The sequence below is a fragment of the Macaca thibetana genome, chromosome 6 (genome assembly GCF_024542745.1).
Source record: "Macaca thibetana thibetana isolate TM-01 chromosome 6, ASM2454274v1, whole genome shotgun sequence".
Taxonomy (NCBI): domain Eukaryota; kingdom Metazoa; phylum Chordata; class Mammalia; order Primates; family Cercopithecidae; genus Macaca; species Macaca thibetana.
Genome location: NC_065583.1, coordinates 87,130,908 through 87,156,442, shown reverse-complemented (window position 1 = coordinate 87,156,442; position 25,535 = coordinate 87,130,908). Strand labels below are relative to the sequence as shown.

The following is a 25,535-nucleotide window of genomic DNA, read 5'->3' as shown; positions in this document are numbered from 1 at the left end:
CCTCTACACACTGCTTTAAATGTGTCCCAGAGATTCTGGTATGTTGTATCTTTGTTCTCATTGGTTTCAAAGAACATCTTTATTTCTGCCTTCATTTCGTTATGGACCCAGTAGTCATTCAGGAGCAGGTTGTTCAGTTTCCATGTAGTTGAGCGGTTTTGATTGAGTTTCTTAGTCCTGAGTTCTAGTTTGATTGCACTGTGGTCTGAGAGACAGTTTGTTATAATTTCTGTTCTTGTACATTTGCTGAGGAGTGCTTTACTTCCAATTATGTGGTCAATTTTGGTGTAAGTGCGATGTGGTGCTGAGAAAAATGTATATTCTGTTGATTTGGGGTGGAGAGTTCTATAGATGTCTATTAGGTCTGCTTGCTGCAGAGATGAGTTCAATTCCTGGATATCCTTGTTAACTTTCTGTCTCGTTGATCTGTCTAATGTTGACAGTGGAGTGTTGAAGTCTCCCATTATTATTGTATGGGAGTCTAAGTCTCTTTGTAAGTCTCTAAGGACTTGCTTTATGAATCTGGGTGCTCCTGTATTGGGTGCATATATATTTAGGATAGTTAGCTCTTCCTGTTGAATTGATCCCTTTACCATTATGTAATGGCCTTCTTTGTCTCTTTTGATCTTTGATGGTTTAAAGTCTGTTTTATCAGAGACTAGTATTGCAACCCCTGCTTGCTTTTGTTCTCCATTTGCTTGGTAAATCTTCCTCCATCCCTTTATTTTGAGCCTATGTATGTCTCTGCGTGTGAGATGGGTCTCCTGAATACAGCAGACTGATGGGTCTTGACTCTTTATCCAGTTTGCCAGTCTGTGTCTTTTAATTGGAGCATTTAGTCCATTTACATTTAAGGTTAAGATTGTTATGTGTGGACTTGATCCTGCCATTATGATATTAACTGGTTATTTTGCTCTTTAGTTAATGCAGTTTCTTCCTAGCCTTGATGGTCTTTACATTTTGGCATGTTTTTGCAATGGCTGGTACCGGTTGTTCCTTTCCATGTTTAGTGCTTCCTTCAGGGTCTCTTGTAAGGCAGGCCTAGTGGTGACAAAATCTCTAAGCATTTGCTTATCTGTAAAGGATTTTATTTCTCCTTCACTTATGAAACTTAGTTTGGCTGGATATGAAATTCTGGGTTGAAAATTCTTTTCTTTAAGAATGTTGAATATTGGCCCCCACTCTCTTCTGGCTTGGAGAGTTTCTGCCGAGAGATCTGCTGTTAGTCTGATGGGCTTCCCTTTGTGGGTAACCCGACCTTTCTCTCTGGCTGCCCTTAAGATTTTTTCCTTCATTTCAACTTTGGTGAATCTGGCAATTATGTGTCTTGGAGTTGCTCTTCTCGAGGAGTATCTTTGTGGCGTTCTCTGTATTTCCTGGATTTAAATGTTGGCCTGCCCTACTAGGTTGGGGAAGTTCTCCTGGATGATATCCTGAAGAGTGTTTTCCAACTTGGTTCCATTTTCCCCCTCACTTTCAGGCACCCCAATCAGACGTAGATTTGGTCTTTTTACATAATCCCATACTCCTTGCAGGCTTTGTTCATTTCTTTTTCTTCTTTTTTCTTTTGGTTTCTCTTCTCACTTCATTTCATTCATTTGATCCTCAATCGCTGATACTCTTTCTTCCAGTTGATCGAGTCGGTTACTGAAGCTTGTGCATTTGTCACGTATTTCTCGTGTCATGGTTTTCATCTCTTTCATTTCGTTTATGACCTTCTCTGCATTAATTACTCTAGCCATCAATTCTTCCACTTTTTTTTCAAGATTTTTAGTTTCTTTTTTTTTTTTTTTTTTTTTTTTTTTGAGACGGAGTCTCGCTGTGTCTCCCAGGCTGGAGTGCAGTGGCGTGATCTCGGCTCACTGCAAGCTCTGCCTCCCGGGTTCACGCCATTCTCCCGCCTCAGCCTCCCGAGTAGCTGAGACTACAGGCGCCCGCCACCACGCCTGGCTAGTTTTTTGTATTTTTAGTAGAGACGGGGTTTCACCGTGTTAGCCAGGATAGTCTCGATCTCCTGACCTCGTGATCCACCCGCCTCGGCCTCCCAAAGTGCTGGGATTACAGGCTTGAGCCACCGCGCCTGGCCGACTTTTAGTTTCTTTGCGCTGGGTACATAATTCCTCCTTTAGCTCTGAGAAGTTTGATGGACTGAAGCCTTCTTCTCTCATCTCGTCAAAGTCATTCTCTGTCCAGCTTTGATCCGTTGCTGGCGATGAGCTGCGCTCCTTTGCCGGGGGAGATGTGCTCTTATTTTTTGAATTTTCAGCTTTTCTGCCCTGCTTTTTCCCCATCTTTGTGGTTTTATCTGCCTCTGGTCTTTGATGATGGTGACGTACTGATGGGGTTTTGGTGTAGGTGTCCTTCCTGTTTGATAGTTTTCCTTCTAACAGTCAGGACCCTCAGCTGTAGGTCTGTTGGAGATTGCTTGAGGTCCACTCCAGACCCTGTTTGCCTGGGTATCAGCAGCAGAGGCTCAGTTGAAAATGCAGAAATCACTGGTCTTCTGTGTCGCTCGTGCTGGGAGTTGGAGACTGGAGCTGTTCCTATTCGGCCATCTTGCTCCGCCCCTGAACTCTAATTTTCTAACAGTCTTCTACAAGTTTGGTTAGTGTTGTCAGAGGTGTTTGAACCAGAGCAACTCCATCTTGAATACGGTCTGAGTAAAATAAGGCTGAGACCTGCTGGACTGCATTTCCAGTCAGGCATTCTAAGTCACAGGATGAGATAGGAGGTTGGCACAAGATACAGGTCATCAAGACCTTGCTGATAAAACAGGTTGTAGTAAAGAAGTCAGCCAAAACCCACCAAAACCAAGATGGCAATGAAAGTAACCTCTTGTCATCCTCTCTGCTCATGCATTAGCATGCTAAAAGACACTCCTACCAGTGCTATGACAGTTGACAAATGCCATGGCAGTGTACGGAAGTTACCCTATATGGTCTGAAAAAGTTCAGTACTGGAAATTGCCCACCCCTTTCCCAAAAACTCATGAAGAATCCACGCCTTGTTTAGGATATAATCTAGAAACAACCATGAAAATGGGCAACCAGCAGCCCTCAGAGGCTGCTCTGCCTATGAAGTAGCCATTCTTTTATTCCTTTACTTTCTTAATAAACTTGCTTTCACTTTATTCTGTGGACTCGCCCTGAATTCTTTCCTATGCAAGATCCAAGAATCCTCTCTTGGGGTCTGGATCAGGATCCCCTTCCAGTAACTGTGTGAATCAATATTCCTATGTAAAATGAATTGCTAGGATTTCAAAGCTGTAGAGCAGAGACTAGGGTGGAAATCCTAACAAAATCCTGTCCTTCCCAAGAGGTTAACAGGTTTTCTAGCAATGAGACATTCAGTGAAGAAAACACTTGCAAATATAATTAAAATAATTCAATAGTTTCCACCTAATATTTTCTTACATAAAAGAAAGTTTTTTAAAAGTGCTAAAACCTTTTCATTTTTGCAGGTTTTTTCATATTTAAAAATAATAAAACGTACCTAAATGTTATAATGATAAAGAGAGTCACTGCTTTTTGAGGGCAGGGCTCCCATTTCATGCAGTCCTAGATGCCATCTCTCATGATAAATCCTGTACCAAAAGACAGATTAGTCACACCATCTGCTGCCTCCAGGGAGATAAATTGCACATTTCAAAGTATGGCAACATTCCATTACAGCATAATGAAGAAAATGAAAAACATATTAGCAAACCGAACACTTTGGGGAAATTTCATTTTCAAATTGTGTGCTGTTTTGCTTTTAAAGAAGTAAAATTATTAAATAAAATGTGTCAGAGGAAGCAAATATTCGTCCTTGTAGCAAAATTACGGATGCTTTTACTTTGTGAAAAATAATATTATTTCCAACGAATGCATTAAAATCACACATATAATCCACATTTTCAGAGTTGTTATGAACAAGCATCTCTATGTACATACTCTTGCTGAAATCAAATTTTAGTCCTAAAATCATTGTTAGATTACGGGCTAAAAGAGGAAAATGAACAATTAATTGTTCTTGTTTCTTCCTCAGAAACCCTTGAGGTCTATAAATTTAATTTGAGGCCATCTCAGACCTGCCAGTTCAGAGCAACAAACATAAACATACGGACTTGGAAGCATCACTTCCATTTCTCAGGCAGTCCTACTGCTTTCAGGCAATTCTTGCTGTTCAGAGACAAACTTACACACACTGAAGAACAGTGTGTGCAGAACAGGCTGCAAGAACACTGACATTAAGAGCAAGACAAATCAGATGCACCTCTCTTACTTGACCAAGGCCAGTATTAAGCTAGCACATCTTGTCTAAAGAGCCATCAATCACGCACCAAGAGTGCCCTCATGAAGGTACATCCTATCCAAGCTGTATAAATATAAGGCAAATAAAATTTTAGTGACAGTCTACAAGGCCATTTGATCTATGAACTACATAGGTACTGCAATTGCTTACACATACTTGAAAACCTCCAAGGTTAGATGAGGCCAAGGATTGGAAAGAAAGAATCTGTAACTCTTTCAATATTCTCCAGGGATAGACCTAAACAGAACAGGTGCCCCTTCTACTCCTACTACCCCTTACTCAGTTTGGCATCTGACTTTGTCCTAAGTAGGCTAACATTCATTCACTGTGCCTTTATGTTGCAAATTGAACTGATTTAAAAATGAAAAATGTAGTGAAGAAACCATCACTCTAGCCAATAACATGGATGTAACATACTTTATCTCATGTGGTGTTACTACTTAGTTGAACCCTTTGTCTAGACTACCTCTCACCTTGGCTACCTGGCTGACTCATAGCTCGGATATCCCCATCTCCAGATGTATGTCCTGACTCCCTCTGCATTCAGTTTATCTTCCCCTCCTCTGTGATCTTCTACTGTACTTATATGGTAACTTGCATGAACCTCTATTGTAGCTATCCCCACTGATTTTTTAGTCTTTCTCCTCCTCCACTAGATTCTGAATTCCTTGACAGCAGGGGCTGTGTCTGGCTGATTTCTTTATTTGCTATGTCTAGTGAATGTTTGATGGATATAAGAATGAACAAACAGTCACAGATTTATCTATTTACTCAAAGTCTTGCTGGACTGAATAATGGGCTGGAAGTATTCTTATAATCAACGCAGTGTATTTTGTGGGTTATATAATACTTTTGTCTGCTAGCAAATATATTCTCCGTATAATAAAGTAACAAGAGTCTGGATTGTTCTTTATACAAAGCTATCTATTTCCTCACTATCTTTGAGCCATTCACAGCTCTGACTAGCTGAAATGAACCTGTAGGTGTTCATCACTGATTCTGGGCTGAACCAGATGAATACATACAGCAAAGACATCATGCTGATGGGAAGAGCCTTCTGGGCAAGTTAGACAGGTAAACAACAAAGCCTTAATCAGGTAACTGACTTCTTTCCAAATCTGGCCAGCCCAGACCAGTTTTCTTTTTTTTTTTTTTAAACTTAGGACTCTGATTAGTATTAGATTTGATTCATTAATCTGGAATAATCAATTATTTGAAAATAAGAGATCCACAAGCCTCTAGGTCAATAGCTAAATCTCATATCTCTTTGTGGGTTTAGAAAACTTTAATTGAATGGAAAACTAGAATATTCTATTTTTCTCTGTTATGTTTCTAAATCACAGTATTTATCCTGTCTTTTTCTTTTAAAACTCTGGAATGAGGACAATGTTAAGGTTTAAATGAGAAATAAAGAACAGGACTGATTTGTTACCTTGGATAGGTGGGATTATAAGATAAGGCAGAGCAAGAGGTTAGCAACTTTTACTTTATACAACATCCACATTGCTTAACTTCTAATGAGCATGTATGTGATTTAACATTGTTTTTTAAAGTTTTTAATAAATGGGGTCAGGTGTGGTAGTTTACACCTGTAATCCCAGTGCTTAGGGAGGCTAAGGCAGGAGGATCACTTGAGGCCAGATGTAAGAATCCCATCTCTACAAAAAAAACATTTTTTTAAAAACTAACCAGGCATGGTGGCTCCTGCCTATAGTCCCAGCTACTCAGGAGGCTGAGGTGGAGGATCACTTGAGCCCAGGAATTCGAGGCTGCAGTGAGCTGTGATCAAGCTACTGCTCTCCAGCAGGGTGACAGAGCGAGATTTATCTCTTAAAAAAAATTAATAAATGAATTAACAGGGCCTCTTTCTCTTGGTGATTCTTTCCTTACATCAGAAAGTTCTATAAGCAAAAAGAAAGTCACTTCAAAAAAATAAATTTAGACTGAGAGCCAAAAGCATGAACAGAACAGACCCATGCTTTCATCACTGTGCTTTACAGTACAAGTGACAAGCAGGGAAAGCCCGAGATCCTTGCTCTCCGGGGGCTATTACTCTATTTAGGGAGACAGATACCAAAAAGCATTAGTGAATCTCACAAGGTAGCGCATGCTGGACATCAACATATATAATGTAGTATATAAATGCCCCGAGAATTGGGAAAACAGAAGGTTTTTGAGAGCTACAGAACTGGAGAGGGGCTTGTGATGGAGGGCCTAAGTGGGTCTTGGACAGGCAGACTGGGGGATGATGACAGTCAGTGCAAGCAGAGGAGATGAAACTGGGCAAGGCTGTAGAAGTCATTAACACGGAGCTCTCATTTGTGGATATCAGGAAATGCTTCTTTTTTTTTTTTTTTTTTTTTTTTTTAGACAGAGTCTTGCTCTGTTGCCCAGGTTGGAGTGCAGTGGTGCAATTTCGGCTCACTGCAAGCTCCGTCTCCCGGGTTCATGCCATTCTTATGCCTCAACCTCCTGAGTAGCTGGTACTATAGGCGCCCACCACCATGCCTGACTAATTTTTGTATTTTTAGTAGAAACGGAGTTTCACCGTGTTGGCCAGCATGGTTTTGATCTCCTGACCTTGTGATTTGCCCGCCTCAGCCTCCCAAAGTGCTGGGATTAATGGTCATTCTCCAGCTCTGGTTGTGTCAGTTTTCTCATCTGTCACCTCTATTCTATCTCTCATCTCCCAATATATAGGAGTTAAGAAGAAATTATTTAGTCAGATAGTGAAGGTAATGAAGTCCTTGGTAAAGTTTTCCTTTTAATGAAAAGCAGCCCCCAAATAATTTTCTTTTCTAACAAACAGCAGCCTGTAAAATCGAGCTGCAGCCATAGAAAGGCAAAGGAGACGCTTGCACGGGTGCATGCTGGGAGTTGTGCCAATAAGAAAGGGGCTACCTGGGGACTAGGCATGTTCAAAATGGCGGTTCCATCTTCCCATCTCTTAGCCAAGCTACCTGTACAGTAAAGAGAAGACAACATGGCACAGCCAGGCAAAGATGCCATTTGCATAATAAGATTAGGGTGGATGGCTAGGTAAACGTCACACCTGCTCCTACCAGTCTGTGGGCCCTATGTAAATCTGGCCCTCAAGCCTGTCTATAAATCCGATGCACTCCACCATGGGCCAGAAGTCCCATTTGGGTGCCCCTCTCTCTCTCCCAAGAGAAAGAGCTATTCTCCTTTCTCTTTCTTTTGCCTATTAAACCTCCGCCCCTGAACCTACTTCTTGTGTTTGCGTCCTCAATTCCCTTGGCGTGAGATGGCAAACCCCAGGTATTTACCCCAGACAACAATGCCACTTTATGAGAACCTTAATCCTGGCCACGAAATGACAAATAAAATGATAAATAATACCTATCTCTGAGGGCAGATGCCCTCATCAAATTTATTTCTTGATGCTGGTGATTCCATGTCTAGGCTCTGATTTCTATGTAAATCAAAATCCACAGCTGGACACAGCACCCGTTGCACAGTAGATTATTGAAAGAATGCCAAGTATTAGCCCTTTGTGGCCACAACTTCCTGAAACTGCACAAAACCATAACTGAGAAAATTATTACAGTGAAAGAGATTTGACTTAACTAACACCATTTGGCTTCTAACCTTCAAGCTGTCCTTGTTCATTCCTAGATGTAGGCTGAACTAACTTTGGAAGGAACTTTATAGTTTAGCTTTGAAACAAAGTTGATAATAGACCTTTCCCAAAACAAACCCCCTTCCTGCCTGGGGATTAGACTGCCTTTGCAGGACTAACAAATTAGCTAGAAGATTAGAAATTTTGTTTTAAGAGTCATGCAGCTGGAGACTGCAAGTTTCTAAACCTCCCCAAATTGCTCCTGGGGATAAAATCACTATTATAAAACCTAAGGTCAGTGCTTGAGATATTTTGCAGACTCCGCGTTCAATAAATCAGCTGGCACCACCCAGATTGATAAACTGGCTCATATGTCTTGTAGCCCCCACCCAACAACTGTCTTAGCACAAAAGGACAGCTTCAACTCCCCATGATTTCATCTCTGACCTGACCAATTAGCACTCCCAACTCACTGGCCCTCTACCTACCAAATTATCCTTAAAAATTCCAACCACCAAATTCTTGGGGAGACGGATTTGAGTAATAATAAAATTCTAGTCTCCCACACAGCTGGCTCTGCGTGAATTACTCTTTCTCTATTGCAATTCCCCTGTCTTGATGAATCAGCTCTATCTAGGCAGTGGGTAAAGTGAACTCATTGAGGGGTTACACTCCCTGCCTTTGGCTCATGAATATAGCCAGCATCAGCTTCCTGACTCACCTCTGCCTTGAACCCAGACATACATAACACAGTTAGCACCTAATAAAGACTGCTCTGGGTAGCCCCTCCTCTCATTTCTGCTGCTTCTCCTTGGTACTCCTCACCCACGTCCTCATTTTGCAATTACTTGGAGTCTTGGGCTGTGCCTTACTATTTAATCCCTGGCCCCATGTTTACCCTTGTAACTTGCTCTGGCCTGTCCAGAGAGGAGGATCAAATAATAGCTAGAAATAATAATAACTCATATTTACAGAGAATTTCCTGTGTTCCAGGCCTTGTACTAAATACCTGCTAAAGGTTAAGTTTTTCTTATCTGCCCAGTCACTCAACAAGAAAGATGCTGCTATTTTCTCTGTGTTTGAAATGTTTGTTCTTCGGTGCTGTAAAGAAATAGCACTTGAACATAAATTTAATTTATTTAGTAAGGCCATTTTTACTTCTTGCAGAAAGGGTACACTTGCCAGGAGTTTTACCATGAGAGTACACTGAACAAAGGAGACGGGGTCATTTATAACTTGATGCGTCCACCTTACTCTGTGTCTGGTTTCTATTGGCTGGAACGGGACCTCGCATTCTGTATTTGTCCTGATTGGCTAGCAACTTAGAACTTTTTAAAAGAGGTAAAGGTAGAGGAAATCAAAGGAAGGAGGAAGTAACTTGTGGAATGCTGAGAAAGGTAAAAACACTTTTAAATAAGGAAGAGGAACAGGCTATGACCTCATGCTTGCTTGGGCCAGTATAAGAATGCCAGGGCAAATATTTAGGAGCACAGGTCTTTGCATAAATTTTGCTTCTAAGAGAAGTTACTATTTATTCCTAATTAAATGGGCAGGAAAGTCTTTGAAGAGGAACCTCTACTTTACTTTTTACACTTGTTATAAGAAATAGGGGCCCGTAATCCCAGCACTTTGGGAGGCCAAGGTGGGTAGATCACCCAAGGTCAGGAGTTCGAGGCCAGCATGGCCAACATGAAGAAACCCCATCTCTAATAAAAATACAAAAAATTAGCCAGACGTTGTGGCAGGTGCCTGTAATTCCAGCTACTCGGGAGACTGAGGCAGGAGAATCACTTGAACCCAGGAGGCAGAAGTTGCAGTGAGCCAAGATGGTGCCATTGCACTCCAGCCTGGGCAACAAGAGCGAGACTCAATCTCAAAAAAAAAAAAGAGAGAGAGAAAGAAATAGAGATAAGAAAAAGGAAGCCTAGAGAAAGTGATAAAGTGATAAAGGATTTGAACCCTATGGGATTGTTCGCCACAGTGGTCAATGGGATGGTGGGCCACGTTACAGAGGAGGCACTTGGTGAATGAGAGGACCAGGTGAAGGATGCCTTGACATTGGGGCTGAGGACTTTGGGTTTGGTGCAATAGGCAATGTGTAACCACTGCAAATTCTGAAGTGGAAGAGTGGCAGAAAAAGAAAATATATTTAAAAATCTCTGTATTTCACTCCAGCTCTTATCCCTTTGATATTTGATAATTTTTAAAACAGGTTTGTCTGTGTCCTTTTATGTTTCACCCTTATTCTATTAGCATCGGAAAGTAATCTGCGTATTCATGGCAGTTTAATATGTAAAAGCAGCAAAGCAAAAATGTGGAAGCAGCCTTAAATATACAGGAATAGGGAAATGATTAGGCAAATTATGCTACATTTAATTTGGTATAAAGGTAAGCCGTTAAAAATAAAAACTATGTATCTTTACATGGATGAATCACAAGAATAGCTTCGTGAAAAATGTAGAACCTCCATTGTAACTATAGACCTTCTCGTTGTGATTGTGTAAAAGGTGTGTGTTTGTGTACATATAAAGAGAATGCGGAGAAAAGAGCTGAGTCAGCATGGTGGGATGAGATTATAAATATACTATTTCTTTGTTTTAAAAATGTTACTTAGTATTATTTGTAATTTACCTAGACTAGAGTGAAATGATGCAATCACAGCTCACTACAGTCCCAACCTTCTGGGCTCAAGCAATCCTGCTACCTCAGCCCTTGGAGTAGGTGGAACCACAGGTGTGCACCACAACGACCAATTAATTTTTGTATTTTTTGTAGAGATAGGGTTTCTGCATGTTGCCCAGGCTGGTCTTGAACTCCTAGGCTCAAGGGATCCAGCCACCTGGGCCTCCCAAAGTTCTGGGATTACAGGTGTGAGCCACTACCCTTGACCAGTTATTTGCAATTGGTTTTATAGTGAAGGAAAAATGTAAGGAGAGAAACCAAGTTAATCCAGCAGATACACAGATTAGAGACATTCCCCCTGGAGTAAAACAGGTTATGGAGGCATGAGCAGGTGAGGGCACTGAATATTGAGAGTGGAAGCATATGGAAACAAAAAGAAAGGGATGTGAGAATGTTTAGATGAAACACTCAGAGGCATGTGTTGTGTAACAGAATCTAGATGATGGGAAATAGAAACTTTGCAAAGTACTTCAAGGTTTCTAGGCTAAGGCCAGCAGCCTGTCAGTGCCATTAACAGAAGTCACACAACCCTGAAGAGGGGCAGTTTTTAGATGAAGATAATTATGATGGTTGGACTTCTATGTGAGATGAGAGTTATTACATTAAATTACTATTATGGGCCAGTTGTGGTGGCTCACACCTGTAATCTCAGCACTTTGGGAGGTTGAGCCAAGCAGATTACTTGAGCCCAGGAGTTCGAGACCAGACCAGGCAACATGGCAAAACCCCTTCTCTACTAAAAAATGCAAAAATTAACTGAGTGAGCCTGTAGTCCCAGCTATTCAGGAGGCTGAAGAGGGAGGATTACTTCGGCCTGGGGCATTGAGGCTGCAGTGAGCCAAGACTGAACCATTGTACTCTAGCCTAGGTGACAGAGTGAGACCTAGACAAATAAATAAATACAAAAAAAAATTATTACAGGGAAAAAAATCCAAGAATATGGAATCTAGAGGTGTTGTGGAACAATTAAGACCAGAGATATAGATTCAAGACTCAGGGGCATAGATTTAGAGATGGGCCTGATCATATCATTGGGCCTAATCCATTCTGATGACAATCATTATTTAGCTAGCATAGAATTTTAAAAAAATAGAATGTGAATGCATTCACCGTCCCCTATTGTATTATACTTTGCCTTAACATATTTACATTATTTGCCCAACCCCTGAAGGCATTTGATTTCAATACCTGAGATAATCACCTGAGGCTATGTGAGCGAATGAGGTAGCTTCAGGAAAAGAGGTGGGAAGGATGTGGAGAGTGTGAGAATGACAGGACTAAGGCTAAGAAGCCTTTAGCAATGTCTGAGGAAAGAAGAAATCAGAACATCCATCTTAAGAATTCTAGAAGGGGAGATAGATGTGACTGGGGCCTGAGGCAAGGAAAATAATCAAAAATAGGAAAAAATATCCTGTTATCTGAAGAAAATCACAATAGTGATGTGGCCTACTGAGTGCCAAGAGAAACCAAAGACTCATATATAGACACAATCTCATTTCAGAATAACTGAGGGAAGAAGTCACTATGAGCATCCAGGGAGAGGTTAGGGGAACAAGAATCAATCTGGAATCAGTTTTCTCACAGGGAGCATAAAACACAAGAAGCCATACTTTCAGGATAAAACACTAAGAAGCCATAGTTTCTTCATAAATGTAAACATAAACGTATGGTACAACCCAGCATTCCCACTGCTAGGTATTATCCAAGTGAAATAAAAACCTATGTTCATGCAAAACCTGTATACAAATGTTCTTAGAGGCTTTATTCTCAATCACTTAATACTAGAAACAAACCAAATGTCCTTTAAAAGGTGAATGGACCAAAAAACTGTGGTACAACCATACAACGAACTACTATTATCCAACAAAAAAAAAAAAAAAAAAAAAAAAAAAAAGGACAAACAGATGGAGGAATCCATTGCTATAACATTCTTGAAAGGACAAAATTAAAGAGATAGAGAACAGGTCAGTGGTTACCACAGGTTGGCATGGAGGTAGGAAGTGACAAAAGGTCAGTGCAGAGGAATTTTTGAGGGTGATAAAACTTTCTGTATTTCAATTGTGATGACTGTTAAATAACTTTATTCATTTGTTGTAACTCAGAACTGTACAGGAACACTGAATTTTACTTTAGTAATTCTTTAAAAAATAAAATAAAGTAAAGAAATGATTTTAAAATAGGGGTTATATCACATAAAGGTGACCAATGGAAAAATAAAATTAAAAATTTTAGTAGCAGAGTTTGATGGGAAGGAGAAGAGATATGGTAGTTTGAGTTAAATTCTGTATTTACATAGCAAGCAGTCAATATTATAAGTTGATAAATTTAAAAACGTAGTAATAGCCTGTTCCTTAGACCTATCAACCAGTAAATAAAAACAGAAATGCTTCAAATGATTACAATTAGAGTGGGACTTGTGTGATTCAGGAGCTGGGGGGAGGTGGGATATTTTATATTTTATATCTTCCTGTACCATTTGAAATAATACATGTATAAATATTGCTTATAGTTTATTATAAAAATTTTAAATATTCTGGATATAAAAACATCTTGATTAAAAATTTTTTTCACCAGATTTCACATTATGAGGAGGAAAAAAGCTCAGATTTAGAGCTGTACCCTCAAGGTACACTAAGATATGAGTTTCACTTACAGTATAAGAAGTTCTACAGGTATCCTAACTAATATAATATACATCACATCACAAAAATACTGTAATATTAATAATATTATTATGTTAGTCCATTCTTACACTGCTACAGGAACATACCCAAGACTGTGTAATGTATAAAGGAAAGAGGTTTAATTGACTCACTGTTCCACAGGGCTGAGGAGGCCTCAGGAAACTTACAATCATGGTGGAAGGGGAAGCAAACACGTCCTTCTTTAAAGGCAGCAGAAGAGAGAAGAATGAGAGCCGAGCGAGCGGAGAAGCCCCTTATTAAACCATCAGATCTCATGAGAACTCACTCACTATCACTAGAACACTATGGGGGAAACCACCCCCATGATTCAGTTACCTCCTACCGAGTCCCTCCCACAACACGGGGGAATTATGGAAACTAAAATTCAAGATGAGATTTGGAATGGGCACACAGCCAAACCATATCATTCTGCCCCTGGACCCTCCAAAATCTCATGTCCTCACATTTCAAAACACAATCATGCCTTCCCAACAGTCCACCAAAGTCTTAACTCACTCCAACATTAACCCAAAAGTCCAAGTCCAAAGTCTTATCTGAAACAAGGCAAGTCCCTCTGCCTATGAACCTGTAAAATCAAAAGCAAGTTGGTTACTTCCTAGATACAATGGGGGTACAGGCATTGGGTAGATACACCTGTTCCAAATGAGAGAAATTGTCCAAAACAAAGTAAGTATATTCCCCACACAAGTCCAAAATCCAATAGGGAAGTTATTAAACCTTAAAGTTCCAAAATGATCTCCTTTGACCCCATGTCTCACATTCAAGTCATGCTGATGCAAGAAGTGGGCTCCCATGGTCTTGGGTAGCTCTGCCTCTGTGAGTTTGAAGGATATAGCCTGCCTCTTGGCTGCTTTCACAGGCTGGTGCTGAGTGCCTGCAGCTTTTCCAGGTGTGTGGTGCAAGCTATCAGTGGATCTACTATTCTGGGGTCTGGAGGATGGAGGCCTTCTTCTCACAGGTCTACTAGGCAGTGCCCCAGTGGGTACTCTGTGTGGGGGGTCCAACCCCACATTTCCCTTCTGTGCTGTCCTAGCAGAGGTTCTCCATGAGGACTTTGCCCCTGCATCAAACTTCTGCCTGACATCCAGGCATTTCCATACATCCTCTGAAATCTAGGTGGAGGTTTCCAAACTTCAATTCTTGTCTCATGTGCACCTGCAGTACCAAACCACGTAGAAGCTGCCAAGGTTTGGGCTTGCCCCCTCTGAAGCAATGGCCTGAGCTGTACCTCGGCCCCTTTTATCCAAGGCTGGAGCTGAAGCATCTGGGATGCAGGGCACCATGTCTCAGGGCTGCACAGAGCAGGGGGTCCTGGGCCCAGGCCACAAAGCATTTTTCCCTTCTAGGTCTCCAGGCTCGTAATGGGAGGAGGTGCCATGAAGGTCTCTGACATGCTTTGGATACATTTTCTTCATTGTTTGGTGATTAACATTCAGCTCCTCGTTACTTATGCAAATTTCTGCAGCAGGCTTAAATTTCTCCCCAGAAAATGGGGTTTTCTTTTCTATTGCATCGTCAATCTGCAAATTTTCCAAACCTTTATGTTCTGTCTCTGTTTGAACGCTTTGCCACTTAGAAATTTTATCCGCCAGATACCCTAAATCATTGCTCTCAAGTTCAAAGTTCCATCTCTAGGGCAGGGGTAAAAGCCGCCAGTCTCTTTGCTAACACATAGCAAGAGTCCAGTTTGCTCCAGTTTTCAACAAGTTCCTCATCTCCATCTTAGATCACCTCAGCCTCCACTTCATTGTCCATATCACTATTAGCATTTTGGTCATAGCCTTTCAACAAGTTTCTAGGAAGGTCAAAACTTTCTCATGTCTTCCTGTCTTCTGAGCCCTCCAAGTCTCTAGGAAGTTCCAAACTCTTCCACATTTTCCTATCTTCTTCTGAATCCTCTAAACTGTTCCAATGTCTGCCTGTTACCAAGTTCCAAAGTCGCTTCCACATTCTTGGGTACACTTATAGCAGCGCCCCACCCCTCCCTTGGTACCAATTTACTGTATTAGTTCCTTCTCATGCTGCAATGAAGAAATACCCAAGACTGGGTATTTCTGAAGAAAAGAGGTTTTTTTATAAAGGAGAAAACCTTTTTTTTAAAATAAAGGAAAGAAAATTTATAAAGGAAAGAGGTTTAACTGACTCACAGTTCAGCATGGCTGTGGAGACCCCAGGAAACTTACAATCTTGGTGGAATGTGAAGCAAACACATCCTTCTTTACATGAAAGCAGGTGAGAGAATGAGATTTGAGGAGAGGAGGAAGCCCCTTCTAAAACCGTCAGATCTCATAAGAACTTACTATCATGAGAATAGCATAGGGGAAGCTACTCCCATGATTCAACTACCTCCCACTGGGTCCCTCTCATGAGAACTAAAATTCAAGATGAGATTTGGGTAAGGATACAGTCAAATCATGTTAATTATAAATGTTACTACATAAAATGAAGAATATTACTAGTTGTCACTCAGTTTTGTTATTATAATATATAACTATATTTAGATTTTAAAAATTCTCTCATAATTGTCATATTAAAAATATTTTCAAAGAGAAAATTTCCTGTCATGTTGATACAGCATCATAAACAAACAGATATCCAATAGTGATCAATAAGCCTTACAGAAGCCAATTTCTCTTCATCTTCAATCAAACTGAATCAATGGGCCTATGACAGCTACTCCTGGTGGAAAATATGCTAAAACTTTAAAAAAAAAAATCACAGAGGCTTTTGGGTCTGAATAGTATCTGACAAGGGAATAGTCATTGAAAAAAAGAATGTACTCTAATATAAGCAAGTTTTAAAATAATTTTTGATCCAGTGCAAGAACCCAAAAGTGCCAGTATGTGAATGCATAATTAGGTAGTGGAAAATTCATTACAAAGTGAATTTTGGTTCAATTTGACAAGCAAAAATTCTCCCATGGCTGCTTTTGAGAAAATTATTATACCTTTCTTTCATCAAAATGTTGCCTGTTGTGCATTTCTGTCAATAGCATTTAACATATTTATTTAGGTTGCCTGTTTTCTACTTCACTAAAGTAATGTATACTTTTATTTATATTTTATTCCTGTTAACATATATAACACATATCCATATAATCTCCCCATAGGTAAGAGACTTACTCTTTCTGTCCTTGCTGTGGTAGCCACAGAATTGTATCACTCAAATCTTCTATTGTTAGCATAGTTGACTAATGGCCCCAGCTGTCATTCCTCTGTATCTATCATGGTATTTGTGCTGAGGTCATGCTTCTACCAAGCTGTTTATAGCCAGCGTCTGAGCAAGGGGTAGGTACTAGTGCTAGTCCATTCCTACAAGGCATGGGACTTTTCTAGTGGGTGACTTTAGCTCCAGGCATCTCCCTTGACCTTGTCAAAACTCCACTGTCTGAGACTCTTCCTCCCCAATCCTCCTTCTCCCTCACCTTTCACAGGTATCAGATCAGCAACTCAGTCTGAGGTTGAGTTCAGTCTGAAGCCTTCCCTGCCTATTCCTACTTCCTCCTTTTCATCCTTCATGTACATCTCTCTCCTAAAATCCTCTTGCACCTTGAATTCCATCTTGGCATCTGCTTCTTAGAGGATCTGAACTGACACTCTCTGAAGAAAAGATAAGCATAGCACCTTTCTACCTTAAGAATATCCAAATCACACTGTCTCCAGAGAGGAAATATTGTTACAAATAGATTTTTATTTTCTTTCTTTCTTTCTTTCTTTCTTTCTTTCTTTCTTTCTTTTTTTAGACAACGTCTCGCTGTGTCACCCAGGCTGGAGTGCAGTGGCACGACCTTGGCTCACTGCAACCTCCGCCTCCCAGGTTCAAGTGATTCTCCTACCTCAGCCTCCCGAGTAGCTGGGACTACAGGCGCGTGCCACTACACCCGGGTAACTTTTTGTATTTTTAGTAGAGACGGGGTTTCACCGTGTTAGCCAGGATGATCTCAATCTCCTGACCTCGTGATCCACCCACCTTGGCCTCCCAAAGCTCTGGGATTACAAGTATGAGCCACCACCCCCGGCCAAAAATAGATTTTTCTGAGTCCCTAAACTTCCCTGGAAGTTTCTTTTATATTTGTGTTGTATAATCTCTTCCTCAATCTCTAGCCACAATCTCCAACCTGACCCTGCCGCCTTCCCTCCACTCCAGGTGTTATTAATGTGCTAAAGTAGCTTTCTGTTTCTGTCACTCCTTGGCTTAAAGGCTCTGATGATTCCCTCAAGTCTACTGGTTAATGTCCAAATGTTTTAGCCCAATCCATAGTCAATTTCTCAAATTTTAACTAGAAGAGGGCTCTTTCTCCAAGGCTAGAGATAACAGGCAAAGGATTGGAGATGATAAAACAAAATTGAGGTTTAGGAAGGAAAGGGGAGTTTTACATGAGATGGCTTTACTCTTCCTGGTAAGGTAGATGGTGGAAAGTCAGCAGGAGGGATTTGGGAGCTTGAATGGGGGAGACAACCGCAGTGAAAATTCAAAGTGGATTAAAATTTTTGCAGAGTAGCACTTAGGGGTCCTTTGAAGGATATTGGGATATCCCTAGGATATTGTTACTTTATTCTAAATAAATGCCTTTCATTTAATAGATGTTCAAAAATGTTGAATGAGGAAAGTAAGCAAAGCATTATAAAAACTCTGCAGAAGCCCTAGAGGGAAGTGATTAAGAACATGGCCTTGAGCCAAAATCTGAGCACCATCACTTAGAGCTCTGTTCCTCTGTGCCTTGGTGTCTTTATCAGGAAAGTAATAATATGATGCCTACTTGGTAAAGTTATTATAAGGATTTACAGTTAAATATGTGTATATAAATCACTTAAATTATGCCAGCCATATGGCAAACACTCTGTATGTTTGCTATCTTCATTATCATCAGTATTATTACAGTAAATATGCAGCTAATTAAAAAATTGACCAGAAGAATGGTATATATTAATAGATAAAGTAGCAGATACTATAGTAGATACAAAACCAGAAGCCTTCATCTTGGGGCTCTTTTGAGCTGTCATGTAAGGTCCGTGACCTTGGGCATGTTATTTAATGCAACCTCAAGAGTACCTGTCTCTTGTTACATGGTTGTAGTGAGAGTCAAAGGAGATTAGTGCGAAAGTGCTTTATATATCATAAAGGGCAACAGACATACAAGTTACCCATCAGGAAATAATACACATGTATGAGTTTGTTTGGTTCACGTACCAATTCCTTTAGCCCTAGAAATTCTGAGGATCAGATTGTTAAACTTACGCATTTTGAATACATGTTAGACAATCTCTGAAAAAAAAAAAAAATGCTGCTGTAGATTTCAAGATAAGAGAAAAGCTTTCTCTTGTTTGAGAAGATATAGTGAAGATGGGAAGAGAGTCACTTAGTCTGAGGTCTTTTGGTGGAGGAAGGAAGAAAACAATTTTCTAGGGAACGGGAGCATGAAAAAACCCACCAAATTTGAATGGCATGGCATATGTATGTAATGACTAAGAGGTGTGTACTCATAAAATCAACTTCTCCTTTTTCTTAAACCCACTTCTCCATAACAAGGCCGCCTGCTGCTGCACCAGGAATTTACTGCTGTGAGCAACTATAAACATTGTGCTAATGGTAGCACTGCCTGAGAACAGTCATTTGAGAGTGCAGTGTGTGCAGTTTGAGGCCAGAGACAATATTTTCTGCTCTCTACACACCACAGGGCACACACTGTAATCTGATATAGGGTAAAGGTACTTTAATAATTATTATCATTAAAAGCAAACAATCAACTCCACAGATCAATGCCTCTCTTAAAACATGTTTTCTAATCTCTGTTTCCTCTCAGATGTATGGTTATTGTCCACCTGGACAGGCCCCAAAGTGACAGCCAGAAATCTGCCTCCACCACCCCTTCTGCTGTTCCTGCCATCATATTTAATTGTGTTTGCTCAACTCGAAGCCAAACTCATATGCAGTATATTTAGATGGTTAAAATAGCACAGCACTGCACTGTATTCACAGATTATTTTCAACACCACAGTTCTTGGGAATTAGTTTGGAATAAATAAGGTAAAGAGAAAAGAAGCAACATAAATTTGTTCCAGTGACAAAGAAAACAATATTAAAATGCCAATCTGGAGCTTCGCCATGAATGAGGGAAGGGAGTGCTCCTTTCGGTCCACTCTCCTGCAAATGCAATCACCATCTCATTCTCTAGTCTGGATTTATTTTAAAGTGGGTGAGAACAAAAGCAAAAAACTAATAGTAAGAAACTATGAAAAGAACCTTTATTATTTCAAAAGATCAACGTACAATCACTGTACATATTCTTAGATAGCATCAAAAGTAAAGGTGTAGAACTGATATATATGTTGATTTTCTGAAACTCCAGGGAGTCTTTATTTTTCACAATAGCAAACTTTCTAAATTGAAACACATATATTATTAGTATATATTCAGGATCTGTTTTCTGAGGTCTCGGCTACTATACACTTCTTCAAATGCCTCAAAATAATCACTCCTAATTAATTTACAAAGGCTTCGTTGGATACCGTTATCAGCTAACTCCACCTTAAAGTTTCCAACTTGCATTTTTCGTATCATTTAACAAACACAAACTCTGTCACCCAAATGTCAAAAGATTTATAAGTCATGGAGTATAAAACAGACTTTGTTACTGACGAGGTTGACTTGAATTGGATCAATTAACTAAAAATAAAGACCAGCTTTCTGTTATTTTAATCTGAGCCAAATTTACATAACAATAATAACAATGGGGATTTTATTTATTTATTTAACTTTTATTTTAGGTTCAGGGATACATGTGCAGGTTTGTCATATAGATAAATTGCAAGTCATAGGAGTTTGGTGTACAGATTATTTCATCACCCAGGTAATAAGCATAGCACCTGACAGGTAGCTTTTTGATCTTCTCCCTCCCCCTATTCCCTACCCTCAAGTAAGCCCCAGAGTCTGTTAATCCCGTCTTTGTGTCTGTGTGTTCTCAGTGTTTAGCTCCCACTTATATGTGAGAACATGCAGTATTTGGTTTTCTGTTCCTGCATTAGTCTGCTTAGGATAATGGTCTCCAGCTCCATCCACATCCCTGCAAAAGACATGATCTTATTCTTTTTTATGGCTATGTAGTATTCTGTAGAGTATTTATGTCACATTTTCTTTATGCAGTCTACCACTGATGGGCATTTAGGTTGATTCCGTGTCTTTAACTATTGTGAATAGTGCTGCAATGGAGATACATGTGCATATGTCTTTATTGTAGAATGATTTCTATTCCTTTGGGTATAAACCCAGTAATGGGATTGCTGAACTGAATGGTAATTCTATTTTAAGTTCTTTGAGAAATTGCTACACTGCTTTCCACAAGGGCTGAACTAATTTATTTGCCCACCAGCAGTGTATAAGCATTCCCTTTTCTTCATAATCTTGCCAGCACGTTATTTTTTGACTTTTTATTAATAGTCACTCTGACTGGTGTGAGATGCTATCTCATTGTGGCTTTGATTTGCATTTCTCTAATATTTAGTGATATTGAGCTTTTTTTCATATGTTTGTTGATCATGTATATGTCTTTGAAAAGTGTCTATTTATGTCCTTTGCCCACTTTTGAATGGGGTTGTTTGCTTTTTGCTTGTTGATTTGTTTAAGTTCCTTATAGATGGTGGATATTAGACCTTTGTCGGATGCACTCTGTAGGTTGTCTGTTTACTCTGATGATAGTTTCTTTTGCTGTGCAGAAGCTCTTTTGTTTAATTAGATCCCATTTGTCATTTTTTGTTTTTGTTTCAATTGCTTTTGCATCTTCATCGTGAAATCTTTGCCAAGGCCTAGGTCCTGGATGGTATTTCCTAGGTTATTTTCCAGGATTTTTGTAGTTTTAGGTTTTACATTTAAGTCTTTAATTAATCTTGAATTGATTTTTGTATATGGTCTAAGGAAGGAGTCTAGTTTCAATCTTTTGCATATGGCTTGCCTGTTATCTTAGCATCATTTATTGAATAGGGAATTCTTTACTCATTGCTTGTTTTTGAGAACTTTGAAGATTAGATGGTTGTAGCTCTGTGGCATTATTTCTAGGCTAACTATTCTGTTCCACTGGTCTATGGGTCTGTTTTTGTACCATACCATGCTGTTTTGGTCACAGTAACCTTGTAGTATAACTTGAAGTCAGGTAACATGATACTTCCAGCTTTGTTCTTTTTGTTTAGGATTGCCTTTGCTACTCGGGCTCTTTTTTGGTTCCACATTAATTTTAAAATAAGTAATTCAGTGAAGAACATTATTGGTAGTTTGATAGGAATAGTATTGAATGTGTAAATTACTTTGGGCAGTATGGCCATTTTAACAATATTGATTATTCCTATCCATGAGCATGGAATATTTCCATTTGCTTTTTTTCATCTCTGATTTCTTTGAGCAGTACTTTGTATTGTAATTCCTGTTGTAGAGATGTTTCACCTTCCTGGTTAGCTGTATTCCTAGGTATTTTATTCTTTTATTTATTATTATTTTTTTTTAAGACAGAATCTCGCGCTGTCGCCCAGGCTGGAGTGCAGTGGCGCGACCTCGGCTCACTGCAAGCTCCGCCTCCCAGGTTCACGCCATTCTCCTGCCTCAGCCTTCCGAGTAGCTGGGACTATGGTGCCAGTCACCACGCCCGGCTAATTTCTTGTATTTTTAGTAAAGACAGCTTTTCACCGTATTAGCCAGGATGGTCTTGATCTCCTGAGCTCATGATCCGCCTGCCTCGGCCTCCCAAAGTGCTGGCATTACAGGTGTGAGCCACTGCGCCCGGCCAATATTTTATTCTTTTTGTGGCTATTACAACAGACATTTTAAACATACGGAGCTTAAATAACCTGACTTTCACCCAAATTTGGAAAATGAAGAGAATGAATATGCATATAGATACTTTTTTACTTCAGATTTTCCAGCAAATATTCTTATAATACCTACATGTCTATTAATCAAACATCACATAAGAATACCTAACCTGTGCTCATCTGTCAGGAGCTGACTTTTTCTCTGCATTCTTATTCTTCATTTGTTTATTAATTAATTCAACACACACTACTTAGAGCCTGCTCTGTGGCCAAGGGCTGTTCTAGGTACTGAAGACACCACCAGGATAAGGCAAACAAGGTGCTATTCTTATGGAGTTTACATTCTACCACAGAGGGTAAAATTAAAAGACAATAAATAAACAGAAACAAATATTTCAGTTAACAATAACTCAAGAAAACAAAGTAGAGTAGAATGCTAGGGTAGCCTGGAGGGTCCCTTTAGACGGTTGAAATAGACAAGTCTCCTCAGGAGGTAACATTTGTCTCAGATGGACAAGATGGCACCAGCCATGTGAAGAGCTGAGGGAACTGCAAATACCAAGACCCTGAAGCGGGAAAGCGTTTAGAGAATCCAAAGAACTTAAAGAAAGAATTCTATTTAGAGCATCATGAGTCGGAAGGAGGTGTTTTGAGATGAGGCCAGACAGTGAGTGAAGAACACATTTTTGCCAAGGACTCAGGCAGCTGCTTCAAGATTTGTTCTGCCTTTGGAGTCAGCCCAGAACCAGCCTGTGGAACAAAGGCCAGAACTGACTCAGATATAGACATTGTTGTGACTCTACAGATCTCCTCTTTCATGTGTCTGAGCTGCCCCTGAAGTCTTTATCCCCTGGGTCTTTATTACCTGAGTGGTTCACTTGGCTTTTTGACCTTCATTCTTGCTCATTTTCTGTTTGTCTTCCAGACCTGTGGGCCTGTTGCCTGGTTTCTGATCTGATACTTTTTCTGATCCTCACTATTGGTTTAGGCCTAGAATCCACATAACCTGGGTGTTCTGAGTGTTCGATCTTACAACAACTTCCTACTAATCCTTAATGGACTTTATAGTTTCCTTACCTGACTAGACACCAAAACCGCTGCTGTGTTACTACTTTTTTGAATATGTACAGTGGTGCCTCTGTGTCTGTGGGGTCTGCATCCATGAATTCAGTCAACCTCAGATAGAAAATATTTGGGGAAAAAAGTTCCACTGGGTTCCAAAAAAGCAAAACTTGAATTTGTTGCATGCTGAGTATTACGTTGCATCCACACAAATGCAGTGATATGTGAGAATTGCATTAGGTATTGAAAGTAATCTAGAGATGATTTAAAGTACATGGGCAGATATGCATAGGTTATTTGCAAATATGACAGCATTTTATATCAGGGACTTGGCATCTGCAGAATTTAGTATCTGAGGGGGTCTTGGGACCAATCCCTAATGAATACTGAGGAATGACTGTGTTGTGTTATCAGCTTTCAAAAACACTTCCAAATACTTTAGCACTTTTGACCGTGTCAACAATCTCCATGAAGCAGCTTTACAATTATTATTATTTTATTTTAAAGATAAGGAAATCTAAAGTCAAAGGTAAGTGCCTGAGAACCCAGGAATCCTGCTTTCTAGTCTCCATCTTATTTAGGGGGTGAGGGAGGTCTAGTGCACTCTAGGCATATGGGGAGACTAATTCCACAGATGGCCTGCTTATTATATGAACGTTGAAGACAAGGCACAAATGAATTTAAGGTGAATAGAAAGGATTCTTTTCCCTTCTCTTCAACTTTTTTCATACTTGTATATTTCAGTTCACTTTTCTTTGTAATATTATGTCCTCAGACATCATTCACAGCCCCATACATACACTAGAACATAGTATAGAGATAGACTAATACAAATATATTACCAATGAAAGGAGCAAAAAGGGAACAAGTGACTCATTTAATTGGTGAATTTGGGAGGAAAAAACTGAGCATATTCAGCTGAACTGCTCTGAATTCTTTCCTTTGGCTCCACCTAACCCCAAATACCATAGTGTTCAGGTGTTGGATAGCATATATAACTCATTTTAAAAGCTCAAAGTTCTATGGTCTAATTTTCAAGTATGTATCTTTCAGATAACCATGTTGTCAACAATTAAATGTACTCTTAAAAAAATCAGCATTTTCAGATAAGTTCAAACAAGAGAGACAAGAGGGTGTCATCGAGAAACTAACAATTTCCTTACCGGTTCAATATTAAACAAAACTCATAAATAATATTCTTAAAATAAATGGGAGAGTGATAGAAAAGATTGAAAACCCTCAGGTGTCTTTAATCCTTCTCAGGTGGATCAGTTAAGTTCATCATAGCTCGTGTGCGGTAGCTTTGCAGTAGAATGATTTTCATACCATTCTTTAAAAATATAAGGTTCTTATTAAGATGAGATTCTAGCTGTTTCTATTAAAAAATCATGACCCTTTTCCAACAGAACTGTTTTGACCTGTTATTTCTGGCTAAATTTGTACGAGTTCTTTTCTCCCACCCACTCCTGCACAGATCTCAAGAAAATACACTTTAATAGCTAGTGATCCAAAGTCCTTAGACAAAAACAAAAATATGCAATTCAGCGTGAAACACAAATTCACTTAGAGGTGAATATTATAAAAAGCAAACGCAGTAAGTTTTGAAGGATGTGTTGTCCCTAGAGGACCATTTAGTGGATTGGAAGCAGCAATTCATGACTGAAAATAAATTTAGTAAAATATAATACAGTTAATCTACATAAACTCAAAACTTTCCAAATAGAAAAATAATTACTTATCTTTCCTAGTTTGTTTCCAGACAGACATTTAATATTGTATAAACATCATGTCACTATAGATTCAACAGAGGATCTGGTCTCTCCTCCACCAACCCCCTTCCTCTCACCTCTCCAGATATCTCTGGGACAGTATAGGTGAACCTCTGGGGACTTGTGTAAGAATAGGGTACATCTGTCTCTACTAAAAAATACAAAAAAAAAAAAAAACTAGCCAGGCGAGGTGGCGGGCACCTATACTCCCAGCTACTCGGGAGGCTGAGGCAGGAGAATGGCATAAACTCAGGAGGCGGAGCTTACAGTGAGCTGAGATCCGGCCACTGCACTCCAGCCTGGGCGACAGAGCGAGACTCCATCTCAGCAAAAAAAAAAAAAAAAAAAAAAAAAAAAAAGGATTGGGTACATCTGGACTGCTGCCAGCCAGGTGGTAAGCTTGCTGGGGAAAGGCTCTGGCCTTGATCATTAAGCTTCTGTGTTGTTGAACTTTGTCTATGATGGGTGGGTGAGCTTAATTCAGCGGTGAAATATTATAAATACCATTGCAACCTCACATCTAAGCTATAGCTTTTATTGGCAGTAAAGCTGCCTCTATAACTTCCTTCTGGGAAATACTGCAATCTCTCTCTTAGGACATTTTCTTATATTCATCCAGATTTCTCAAGAATGATTTGACAATTCT

At 39.7% G+C, this 25,535-nt stretch overlaps 1 protein-coding gene across 10 annotated transcripts in view; it reads right to left on the bottom strand.

Moving 5' to 3' along the window:
- The window catches only part of KIAA0825 (KIAA0825 ortholog), a 475,219-nt gene that overhangs the window by 216,060 nt on the left and 233,624 nt on the right, over positions 1–25,535 (bottom strand). The window lies entirely within an intron of this gene.